Here is a 13,924-nt window from a genome sequence, read left to right as displayed (position 1 = left end):
TGCCGCGGAGTGGCTGGGCCCGTGAGCCATGGCCGCTGAGCCTGCGCGTCCGGAGCCTGTGCTCTGCATTGGGAGAGGCCACAACAGTGAGAGGCATGCATACCGCAAAAAAAAAAAAAAAAGGGGAATTTGTTGCAACCATTTCAAAAATCTCAGTCTAGTTTTGTCTCCTTGTAAATATGTACATAGTATAAGTACCGATCACATATTTAAGTTTACTATGTTAAAATATGTGTGGAGAGCAACTGCTTAGTGTGTACAGGGTTTCCTCTTGGAGGGATAAAAATGTTTTGGAGTTAGATAAAGATGGTGGTTGCACAACATTGTGAACATACTAAATGCTACTGAATTGTAAACTTTAAAATGGTTAATTTATGCTACACCTTAGTAAAATTAAATTTTAAAATGTGTAAATGGGTGTTTTTAATAAGTTAACAGTTTCTGTTTTCTTTTTAGTATAATGAACTTAATGTTTGCAGTTTTGTTCCCTCTGGAAGCTATATCTGGCCCCTGTTGAATGTCTGCCTACAAAGCACACTTTAAAATGGGCTTTCTATAATGTTGCTAATGTCACAGAGCTACTTCTTTTCAAAGTGACATCGTATCACATGCAGGATTTCTCTTGTTCCAACCCTGCTCTCTTAATGATTACTTTGGTAATAGATGCTGGCTTAATCCAGCAGGGCTGAAGCAACTCAGAGACAGTATATTAGACTGGGAATACTCATTCTGTGACTGACTAGTAGTAAAGGCCAGAGTAAGTCCTATTCCCTTTCTAATACCCAGTTGCCTCATCTGTGTAATAAGGAAGTACACTAGGTGATCTCTAAGAGCCTTCCTTTTTCTAAAATGGGGGGATTCTGTGGTCTCTATAAACAGCTTTTTAATAACAAGTATTAGACTGTACTTACTGTAAATATCAACTGCATGCTTGATACAGGGCTTTGGGTCCTAATTAATTGAAAGGCATGGTTCCTACTCTTATTGATTTTAGACTGCTTTTGCAGAACTAAAATAAAGTTCTGGGTTGTTTTAGAAACTACAGTGCTGTGGGTGGTTGTAAAAGATAAAGATGAATGCTGACTACAGGCATGGGTTCTAGAGGGTCTGGAATCTGAGCCAGAACTGGGATGAAACAGAAAAATAGGATAGCTGATTAAGAAGATGTCCATTTCCCCTATTGTGTAAATGAGGAAACACAGCTCGTAAGTGATGGAGGTAAGATTTTAACCTTGGTTGACACAATGCCACAGGCTATCAACTTAAGACCTTCCCTCTTGAATTCTTTCAATCAATCATTCATTCAATTTACAAATATATTTAGAATCCACTATGTGTCAGGTACCAAGATAAGCTCTGAGATAGAACAATATATAGGACATAAGTGGTCCTGCCCTGATGGAGCACACAGTCTGTTGGAGGGGATGGAAATTAACAAATAATCATAAAAATGAAAAATCAAAAGCAGTGATAAGTCCTGTGAAGAAACACTTGAGGGTGTTAGAAGAGAATATCAGGACTTATCTCATTTATATCTGGAGTTCTTGAGGATTTTTTTTTTTTTTTTTGCGGTACGCGGGCCTCTCACTGCTGTGGCCTCTCCCGTTGCGGAGCACAGGCTCCAGGCATGCAGCCTCAGCGGCCATGGCTCACGGGCCCAGCCGCTCTGCGGCATGTGGGATATTCCCGGACCAGGGCACGAACCCGTGTCCCCCGCATCGGCAGGCAGACTCTCAACCACTGCGCCACCAGGGAAGCCCCTTGAGAACTTTCTTAAAGAAACTATATTTATGTGGAGATATGAAGAACAGATATGAGACAGAAGGTAGCCAAGGATGAAAGATGTGGGGAAAAATTTTCCAGGTAGAAAGAATAGCATGTATAAAGGCATTGGAACTGATAAAAACTTCACTCCTTTGAGAAAAAGAAAGAAAAGCAGTGTAGCTCAAGTGCAAACAGCCAGGGAGCTAATAAATAAAAATGAATATGGAGAGATTCACATCATCTTTGTGAGGCTACTTGACATTCTATGATATGTTGATAAATACAAAATAAATAGAAGTATATACCATATTCATGGATTAAAAGACTCAATATGGGCTTCCCTGGTGGTGCAGTGGTTGAGAGTCTGCCTGCCGATGCAGGGGACACAGGTTCGTGCCCCGGTCCGGGAAGATCCCACATGCTGGCTGGGCCCGTGAGCCATGGCTGCCGAGGCTGCATGCCCACAGCCTGTGCTCCGCAACAGGAGAGGCCACAACAGTGAGAGGCCCTCGTACTGCAAAAAAAAAAAAAAAAAGACTCAAAATCATAAATTCTCCCAAACTTCAATAAAATTTCAATAAAAATCCTAGAAATGTGTCCCTGTGTGTGTGGGGGGGGTTTGTGTGTGAGAGAGAGTGAGAGAGTGAGAGAGTGAGAGAGAGTGAGAGAGAGTGAGAGAGAGTGAGAGAGAGTGAGAGAGAGAGAGAGAGAGAATTCTACAAGTTATATGGAAATGCAATGGAACAAAATTTCTAAAGAAAATCAAAATATCATGAGGAAACTCAATGCTCTCAAGCCAATAGCAGTCCTTGGATATCAGTATACACAATAAGGAATAATAAAACATGTAAATTATGTACTTTTATGTGTCTGAATTCCTTTGTTCAACATGTTGTTACATGTTTTTGTAGTTTGCTCATCTATACTGCAGTATACTATTTCATTTTGTCATTACACTCCATTTATGAATTCTATTTGTTGATGCACATTTGGAAATTTTAACATTTGAGGTCTTACAAATAATGCTGCTATGGACATATTTGTACATGTCTTTTCGTAGAAATATACACTCATTTTGGGGGGTAAACATCCAGGAGTAGTACACTGCTAGATCATAAGAGTTTTCATATATTTGGCGTTAGTATACATTCTGGAATGATATAAAGAGCTAATGGACGATCAGAATTAAAGTTTGTTAAACTGACAAGAGAACTTTATCTGCAAATGACCTGATATTTTATTCTTAGCCTTGACTGCACTCCAGTCTCCTCCTGCTGAGTGACACCAATCGTCTCCATATAAAATAATAAATGGCTGACCCATGAGAATTCCCTATTCTCCTTGGATTTTCAAAAATTCTAACCTGTCAATTCAGATTCTCTAAAATACTACAAGTGAATGATTAACTATAATCACACTTGCCATCAACAGGTTGAAGCTGCTTTTCCTCCAGTTTTAATATCCAAACCACTCCATAACCTAGAACTTGGATCTTTAGTTATCTGGAGGCAATATCACTAGGAAACTGATCTTGAACTCTGTTTAAAGTGCCCATACTTCATCCTCCTTACCACTAACACTGCTCCTAAACTCCAGGAGGTCCAACCCTGGGTTCATGTCTCTCCAATTCAAGAGGTATAAGAGATACTCTGAATATAAGTCCATCTCAGTCAGAGACCTGAAACTTAGGCTCTCTCAAGAGCCCCTAGAAGTAGACAATGCACTGAGGTAGATAGCTTTCCCAAGAATTTTGGACCAAGTAGATGACATCATGAGGTAGTCAGATTCTATCCAAGATGTTTTTTTTTTTTTTTTCCTTTATGCGGGCCTCTCACTATTGTGGCCTCTCCCGTTGCGGAGCACAGGCTCCGGACGTGCAGGCTGAGCGGCCATGGTTCACGGGCCATGGTTCATGCCGCTCCGCGGCATGTGGGATCCTCCCAGACTGGGGCACGAACCCATGTCCCCTGCATCAGCAGGCGGACTCTCAACCACTGCCCCACCAGGGAAGCCCCCAAGATGTTTTTGAAACAAGACCCTCTAGGATTTCCTTGTCTAATTTCTATTCTTTCCATTTTTATTGTCCTTCTTTGCTGCATCATTTTTCTTCTCTCTCCTCCAGCATCACCTTTGCTATCCACCTGTCTCCCACACTGCAACCTCAACCTTTTAATTTTACAACATTTTCCTGAGATTTCAAATATGAAATCATTGTCAAATGATGTGAGCATTTTTTTACTCTTTATAAATTTTATTTTTGACATGTGAATTTCAAAACTCTTACACAATTATAACAACTCAAATAATAAAGAGTCCAAAGTAAAATTAAAATATATGATAATATCCAATTTAGTAAGGGTGTGAGGAATGGTATTCTCATACAGAGCTGATGGAACTGTAAGTTGGCACATTCACTCTGGAGAGCAATTTAGCAATCAATACCTTGAAGAGTTGAAAATGTCCAGATTATACAAACCAGGAGTTCCGCATTAGAGAATCTCTCCCTCAGAGGGCAAAGAAACACAAACGACACTGCTCAATTAAAAATTGTTTATCATAGTTAAAAATTGGAAATAGACTGAATGTCCATAAACATGGAACTAGGTTAATGACTTGTTGCATATTCATACAACAGAATACTATGCACCTGTGAAAATAAATGAACTATAATGCTTTTCAACACAGATGAATATCAGAAACATATTCTTGAGATTAAAAAAGGTAAGTTGAGGAAGGATTTGCAAAGCTTGTCATTTATATGAAATTTTAAAAAGAAAAACTCTACTATATTTTTTCTATGGCTGTTTATGTAAAACATAAAGACTGGAAGGATACCTTTCAAATTCATACCAGCGCTTATCTGTATGAGGAGTGGGAGGGAAAGAAAACCAGGATAGGGATGGAAGTTAAACAGGGTATGAGTTTTACCTGTAATATTTTAACAGAAGGTGATACAGTAGTTATATTCCTTTTGCAACTCCCAACTAAGAGAGAGAGAGAAGGAGGGAGGGAAGGAGGGAGAGAGGGAAACAGAACAATATTCACAGTGCGTTATTTTGGATTGTGGATGTATTATTGGCTATTTTATCATATATATTGTTATGTTTTGTTGTTTTATTCTTTTGGAGGAGGAGGAAGAGGAGGAGGCATTAATGATTAATAAAACTATTCTTCCCTCTAATAGACCTCCATCCTAGTTTTTTTTTAAGCTGTGTTGGGTGTTTGTTGCTTCACGTGGGCTTTTCTCTTGTTGCGGCAAGTAGGGGATACTCTTCGTTGTGGTGCGCAGGCTTCTCATTGTGGTGGCTTCTCTTGTTGTGAAGCACGAGTTCTAGGCACACAGGTTTCAGTAGTTGTGGCACACGGGCTCAGTAGTTATGGCTCGTGGGCTCTAGAGCACAGCTCAGTAGTTGTGGTGCATGGGATTACTTGCTCCATGGCACGTGGGATCTTCCCAGACCAGGGCTCGAACCCGTGTCCCCTGCATTGGCAGGTGGATTCTTAACCACTGCACCACCAGGGAAGCCCTCTCTATCCTTCTAGTCACTCACTCACGTATACTCACACATGAATTTCTTTCTGTAGGTGGAGCAATATTTCAACCACCGTGGCTGATAAATTATCACTTGCTAGAACTAAGACAATCCATGTGATCAAACTATTTAAGTATCTAGAAATATTCTGAGTGGTTTCCCATGATGGAGGGGCACAGGCGACTTCCTATTAAATGCTATACATGGTTGCCAACCAAGGAAAAAATTGTGTTACCTTATACACTGTAATATATTATATATATAATGTATAAAATATATGTATGTAAATATATACCTGAATCAAAAGTCCATCAGAGTGGTTATATTTGGACTAGAATCTCCTTTCCAACTATGAATATGAATAAGAATTAAACTATCACCTAAAAAGCAGAGGGAATATTGCCATAGGTTAACTGCATTTTAATCCAAACGGCCTGAACAATTTAACTCATCATTAATCACTGATGATGTGGTCATGTCATCTCAAACTGCACTGACCGACTATAGAATAGTTTGTGCTCTTGTGCAAATGCAAATTATGAGCATTTTGGTGGCTTTTAAGGAGTAAAAAGCCAAGATTGTGTGTAACAAAATAAAAGTTGAACGGTGAATGACAACAGAAGGAAAAAATAATTAGAAAATGAACCTATCCTGTTTCTTTCTAAGTAAGGGCTTCTGCCTTAGTTAGGATTACTATACATGGAAATACTCTAGCTCAGATGGCTTCCTTGATGTGAAGTGCTTATGGAACATCAGTCCACTTCTGCCATGCATATCATTTAAGCCACATCATAGATTATCAAGCACATACTCAAGGGATAACTACTTGCTTATAATGTCTATAGTGTGTTACAAATCATTTTATTATACTATATTTAACAAATCACAGCACTTGAATATATTATCAGACTTGTTTTATACTGTATACACTATTAATATGTATTTAATTAAATATTTTCAACAATGAATTTTCTGAGGTTAAGGTGATTTTCAAAATTTCTATGTAAACGTTATTCACTCTAGGGCATTTCATATTTTTTCAAATGCTTTTATGACTTCTATGATCACTGAAGAATAGTAAATGAGTGATTTAAAAAATATAGTAACTTTTGATTAAATGACTTCTTTCTTTAAATGACCTTTTATAAGTTCTGCTACCATTATGCCATTTTCCATAATACTTGCTTGACCCCATTCTAATTGTTTTTAAAATGTTAAACACTTAGAAATTTATAAGCACAACGTTTGTGGAGTCTATAATTTAATATTATAAATTTAGATCAGCAGGAGAGATGCTGCTACTTGAATTGTAGTGCATTTTTGTGCATACCCTTATCTTTAATATCCAGATGACATTCTTGAATGTCACATAATAGTGAGATGTGTCTCTGAAAAATTCTAAAATCTGAAGCTGCGTCAGTACTGTGAAGGTTACATTTTTATAGGGCAGCATCAATCCTCTCCAGATCAGTAAACTAAGATTAAGACATGGCTTTTTAAAATTTAAATGAAGTAGCATGCAAATTTTTACAGAACACAAGGGCCAATTTTGTTTTATTAAAGAAGCATCGATATTATTACCGGGTCTTGATGCTCAGTCCTGGTGTCAGGCCTGAGCCTCTGAGGTGAGAGAGCAGAGTTCGGGACACTGGAGCACCAGAGACTTCCCAGCCCCACGTAATATCAACTGGTGAGCGCTCTCCCAGAGATCTCCTTCTCAACGCTAAGACCCAGCTCCACCCAACGGCCAGCAAGCTCCAGTGCTGGACGCCCCATGCCAAACAACTAGCAACACAGGAACACAACCCCACCAATTAGCAGAGAGACTGCTTAAAATCATAAAAAGTTCACAGACACTCCAAAACACACCATTGGATGTGGCCCTGCCCACCAGAAAGGCAAGATCGAGCCCCACCCACCAGAAAACAGGCACCAGTCCCCTCCACCAGGAAGCTTACACAAGCCACTGAACCAACCTCAGCCACTGGGGGCAGACACCAGAAGTAACGGGAACTACAAACCTGCAGCCTGCTAAAAGGAGACCACAGACACAGCAAGTTAAACAAAATGAGAAGACAGAGAAATATGCAGCACATGAAGGAGCAAGGTAAAAACCCAACAGACCAAACAAATGAAGAGGAAATAGGCCACCTATCTGAAAAAGAATTCACAGTAATGATACTAAAGATGATCCAAAATCTTAGAAATAGAATGGAGAAAATACAAGAAACATTTAAAATTAGCAAAAAAGCAATGATGAACAACAGAATAAATGAAATTTAAAATACACTAGAAGGAATAAATAGCAGAATAAATGAGGCAGAAGAATGGAAAAGTGACCTAGAACATAAAATAGTGGAACTAACTCCCACGGAGCAGAATAAAGAAAAAAGAATGTAAAGAATTGAGGAGAGTCTCAGAGACCTCTGGGGCAACATTAAACACAAAAACATTTGAATAATAGGAGTCCCAGAAGAAGAAGAGAAAAAGAAAGGGTCTGATAAAATATTTGAAGAGATTATAATTGAAAACGTCCCTAACATCAGAAAGGAAATAGTCAAGTCCAGGAAGCACAGAGTCCCATACAAGATAAATCCAAAGAGAACACAGCAGGGCACATATTAATCACACTATCAAAAACTAAATGCAAATAAAAATATTAAAAGCAGCAAAGGAAAAGCAACAAAAAACACACAAGGCAATCCCCAGAAGGTTAAAAGCTGCTCTTTCAGCAGAAACTCTGCAAGCCAGAAGGGAGAGGCAGGACATATTTAAAGTGATGAAAGGGAAAACACTACAACCAAGATTACTCTACCCAGCAAGAAGCTCATTCAGATTCGATGGAGAAATTAAAACCTTTACAGACAAGCAAAAGCTAAGAGGACTCAGCACTACCAAACCAGCTTTACAACAAATGTTAAAGAAACTTCCCTAGGCAGGAAACACAAGAGAAGGAAAAGACGTACAGTAACAAACCCAAAACAGTTAAGATAATGGTAATAGGAACATACGTATCGATAATGACCTTAAATGTAAATGGATTAAATGCTCCAACCCAAAGAAATATACTGCTTGAATGGATACAAAAAGAAGACCTGTATATATGCTGTCTACAAGAGACCCACTTTAGACCTAGGGACACATAAACAGACTGAAAGTGAGGGGATGGAAAAAGGTATTCCATGCAAATGGAAATCAAAAGAAAGCGGGAGCACCAATTCTCATATCAGAAAAAATAGACTTTAAAATAAAGACTATTACAAGAGACAAAGAAGGACACTATGTAATGATCAAGGGACAATCCAAGATGAAGATATAACAATTGTAAATATTTATGCACCAACATAGGAGCACCTCAATAAAGCAAATGCTAACAGCCATAAAAGGGGAAATCAACAGTAACACAATCATAGTAGGAGACTTTTACACCCCACTTTCACCAACGGACAGATCATCCAAAATGAAAATAAATAAGGAAACACAAGCTTTAAATGACACATTATACAAGATAGACTTACTAGATATTTATAGGACATTCCATCCAAAAACAGCCAATTACACTTTCTTCTCAAGTGCACATGAAACATTCTGCAGGATAGATCATATCTTGGGTCACAAATCAAGCCTCAGTAAATTTAAGATAATTGAAATCATATGAAGCTTCTTTTCTGACAACAACGCTATGAGATTAGAAATGAATTACAGGCAAAAACCGTAAAAAACACAAACACATGGAGGCTAAACAATACGTTACTAAATAACCAAGAGATCACTGAAGAAATTCAAGAGGAAATCAAAAAATACCTAGAGACAAATGACAACGAAAACATGACGATCCAAAACCAATGGGATGCAGCAAAAGCAGTTCTAAGAGGCAATTTTATAGCAATACAAGCCTACCTCTAGAAACAAGAAAAATCTCAAATAAATAAACTAACCTTACTCCTACAGGAACTAGAGAAAGAAGAACAAACAAAACCCAAGGTTAGTAGAAGGAAAGAAATCATAAAGACCACAGCAGAAATGAATGAAATAGAAACAAAGAAAACAATAGCAAAGATCAAAAAAACTAACAGCTGGTTCTTTGAGAAGATAATCAAAATTGATAAACCATTAGCCAGGCTCATCAAGAAAAAGAGGGAGAGGACTCAAATCAATAAAATTAGAAATGAAAAAAAAAGAAGTTGCAACAGAAATACAAAGCATGCTAAGAGACTACTACAAGCAACTCTGTGCCAATAAAATGGACAACCTGGAAGAAATGGACAAACTCTTAGAAAGGTATAACCTTCCAAGCCTGAACCAGGAAGAAATAGAAAATATGAACAGACCAATCACAACTAATGAAACTGAAACTGTCATTAAAAGTATTCCAACAAACAAAAGTCCAGGACCAGATGGCTTCACAGGTGAATTCTATCAAACATTTAGAGAAGAGCTAACACCCATCCTTCTCAAACTCTTTCAAAAAATTGTAGAAGAAGGAACACTCCCAAACTCATTCTATGAGGCCACCATCACCCTGATACGAAAACCACACAAAGAGACTACAAAAAAAGAAAATTACAGACCAATATCACTGATGAACATAGATGCAAAATCCTCAACAAAATACTAGCAAACAGAATCCAACAACACATTAAAAGGATCATACACCATGCTCAAGTGGGGTTTATCCCAGAGATGTAAGGATTCTTCAATATACACAAATCAATCAATGTGAAACACCATATTAGCCAGTTAAAAATAAAAACCATATGATCATCTCAATAGATTCAGAAAAAAGCTTTTGAGAAAATCCAACACCCATTTATGATAAAAGCTCTCCAGAATGTGGGCATAAAGGGAACCTACCTCAACATAATAAAGGCCATATATGGCAAACCAATAGCACACATCATTCTTGATGGTGAAAAACTGAAAGCATTTCCTCTAAGATCAGGAACACGACAAGAATGTCCACTCTCACCACTATTATTCAACAGAGTTTTGGAAGTTCTAACCATAGCAATCATAGAAGAAAAAGAAGTAAAAGGAATACAAATTGGAAAAGAAGAAGTAAAACTGTCACTGTTTGCAGATGACTTGATACTATACACAGAGAATCCTAAAGATGACACCAGAAATCTCCTAGAGCTAATCGATGAATTTGGTAAAGCTGAAGGATACAAAATTAATGCAGAGAAATCTTTTGCATTCCTATACACTAATGATGAAAAAGCTGAAAGAGAAATTCAGGAAACAGTCCCATTTGCCATTGCAACAAAAAGGATAAAATACCTAAGAATAAACCTACTTAGGGAGATAAAAGACCTGTATGCAGAAAATTATAAGACACTGATGAAAGAAATTAAAGATGAAACCAACAGATGGAGAGATATACCATGTTCTTAGATTGAAAGAATCGATATAGTGAAAATGACTATACTACCCAAAGCAATCCACAGATTCAATGCAATCCCTAGCAGACTACCAATGCCATTTTTTCACAGAACTAGAACAAAAAATCTTAAAATTTGTATGGAGACACAAAAGATCCCGAATAGCCAAAGCAGTCTTGTGGGAAAGAAACAGAGCTGGAGGAATCAGACTGTCTGACTTCAGACTATACTACAAAGCTACAGTAATCAAGACAATATGGTACTGGCACAAAAACAGAAATATAGATCAATGGAACAGGATAGAAAAGCCCAGAGATAAACCCACGCACCTATCGTAACTAATCTATGACAAAGGAGTCAAGGATATACAATGGAGAAAAGACAGTCTATTCAAGTAGTGGTGCTGGGCAAACTGGACAGCTACATGTGAATGAAATTAGAATGAAATTAGAACATTCCCTAACACCATACACCGAAATAAACTCAAAATGGATTAGAGACCTCAATGTAAGACCAGACACTAGAAAACTCTGAGAGGAAAATATAGGAAGACACTCTTTGACATAAATCACAGCAAGATCTTTTTTGATCCACCTCCTAGAGTAATGGAAATAAAAACAAAAACAAACAAATGGGACCTAATGAAATTTAAAAGCTTTTACAAAGCAAAGGAAACTACAAACAAGACGAAAAGACAACCCTCAGAATGGGAGAAAATATTTGCAAATGAATCAATGGACAAAGGATTAATCTCCAAAATATATAAACAGTGCATGCAGCTCAATATTAAAAAAAAAAAAACAATCCAAAAGTGGGCAGAAGACCTAAATAGACATTTCTTCAAAGAAGACATACAGATGGCCAAGAAGCACATGAAAAGCTTCTCAACATCACTAATTATTAGAGAAATGCAAATCAAAACTACAATGAGGTATCACCTCACACCAGTTAGAATGGGCATCATCAGAAAATCTACAAACAACAAATGCTGGAGAGGGTGTGGAGAAAATGGAACCCTCTTGCACTGTTGGTGGGAATGTAAATTGCTATAGCCACTGTGGAGAACAGTATGGAAGTTCCTTAAAAAATAAAAACAGAATTACCATATGACCCAGCAATCACACTACTGGGCATATACCCAGAGAAAACCATAATTCAAAAAGAGTCATGCACCCCAATGTTCATTGCAGCACTATTTACACTAGCCAGGTCATGGAAGTAACCGAACTGCCCATCGACAGACGAATGGATAAAGATGTGGTACATATATACAATGGAATATTACTCAGCCATAAAAAGGAACGAAAGTGTGCAATTTGCAGAGACGTGGATGGACCTAGAGCCTGTCATACAGAGTGAAGTAAGTCAGAAAGAGAAAAACAAATATCGTATATTAACACATATATGTGGAACCTAGAAAACTGGTACAGATGAACCGGTTTGCAGGGCAGAAATGGAGACAGAGATGCAGAGAACAAATGTCTGGACACCAAGGGGGGAATGTGGTGGGGTAGGGGTGGTGTTGTGATGAACTGGGAGATTGGGATTGACATATACTAATATGTATAAAATGGATAACTAATAAGAACATGCTGTAGTAAAAAATAAACAAAATTCAAAAAAAAACCTAGTCTTTTGTCTCAAGGAGCTTAATTGTGTGTGTGTGTGTGTGTGTGTGTGTAGTAGTAGAAGTGGTGGTGGTGGTTGTGGTAATAGTGATGTGTATGGACATCACTATTAGTGCGTGTGTATGGAGTTCGTAAGCTGGATTGGATTGATAGCTCAAACATTTAGTATTCATTTGACTTTGGACTTGTTCCCTAACTTTTCTTCACCTTAGTTCTTTGTGTGTAATGAGAGGATATTATTATTATTATTATTATTATTATTTCTACTTTTATTTATAAAGAACACCATTCCTTCCCGACACAGACATAAACACTCACCCATTCCAAGGAGGAGCTCATTAAAAACAACAACAACAGAACTGGGGGATAGAGGACCTTATTTAACACCAGTCTGTGTGCCCGACTCGGGGATCACTGGGAATGTTTCCTCAGATATGAGACCTCACCTCAAAGAAAGGAGACGTTGACCTGGAGGGCCCACCCACTCACCAGGCAAAAGCTACGCCCTCAGTCTTCGGCACCATCAAACCGTCCCATTTCAAAGACCATCTTGGAATAATGGGGTATCAGTGGAGGTGGATGGTGCCAACTGGGGTCATAGATCATGTCTCCTTGCGGGGCACAGCACACCCAGGGTCTGACCTCTTGAGAAAGGCAGCCCTGGATGTCGTCAGCATCATATGGATTCCCTTGATCTGCTTTCAACTCCAAGTCCCAGTCCTCGTTAAAAAGATCAGCAGCCTGTTCCCTGGGGGGCAGCCGGACACCCCTTCTGACAGCTCCCAGGGATTCGGTTCCCCATCAGAATCCTCGTCATCCACAGCAAAGCCTTCCTCTTCACAATGGGTGCCCTCACCATGGGCAGGACTATCATGAGGGATGCTCTCTGCTCCACTGGCTAGTCGATCCGCAGCCTTCTCAGTCTCTCTCTCCTGACCGGAGCGGCCAGCTGGGGCAAAGGCAGCCCCCGGACGGGGGGGCACCTCCCGCGTGCTCAGCAGCGGCAGACCCGACGGCAGCTCTGCCGCCCCCAGTGCCGGGGCCCCGGCGGCCTGAGAGTCCATGCCCAACGCCCACAGCTCGGCGCCCTGGACGCCGCTCGGCCACGTGACACGGATATTATTATTATTGAATCATAAGGTTGTATGTGGATTTAGGAGATCACATATGTGGCAGTAGCTACTAGGTGTCCATCAAAATCCAATCAACTTATTTTCACGTAATCACCTATATCCAAACACAGTCACATTCTGAGGTGCTGGTGATTAGGACTTTAATATATTAATTTGTGGAGACACAATCCATCCCATAACAGTGAATGGCCCCAAATCAACAAATGAAGAACTCTCCAACAATTCGAGATGTAAAAAGTTGGCATGGGCTGTCTTGATAGCTCTCTGTTACTAGAAATGTTCAAGCAAGCTATAATTGATGTTTAAAAGGGAATTATTTTAATTGGGAGAGAGTTTTGGCTAAATTACATTCCTGCTTTTGTTTATATAATGATAAATGAGTAATTTGAAATTATCCACATACATTATTCTGTGTTCACAATTATGTTTCCTTATGCAACCAATTGGTAACCAATATATTAGTCAAATAAAGCTGTCTGGGTAAA

General features: G+C 38.8%; 1 pseudogene across 1 annotated transcript; it reads right to left on the bottom strand.

The window, feature by feature from the left end:
- Positions 1-12,576: 12,576 nt before the first annotated feature.
- LOC309796576 (coordinator of PRMT5 and differentiation stimulator-like) lies at positions 12,577-13,370 on the bottom strand (annotated as a pseudogene). Its single transcript has one exon. The product of its transcript is annotated as a coordinator of PRMT5 and differentiation stimulator-like (transcript).
- Positions 13,371-13,924: the final 554 nt, after the last annotated feature.

This window comes from Mesoplodon mirus (genome assembly GCF_964341445.2).
Source record: "Mesoplodon mirus genome assembly, chromosome: X".
In the NCBI taxonomy this organism is placed as follows: domain Eukaryota; kingdom Metazoa; phylum Chordata; class Mammalia; order Artiodactyla; family Ziphiidae; genus Mesoplodon; species Mesoplodon mirus.
This window is presented reverse-complemented; position numbering and strand designations above follow the sequence as displayed.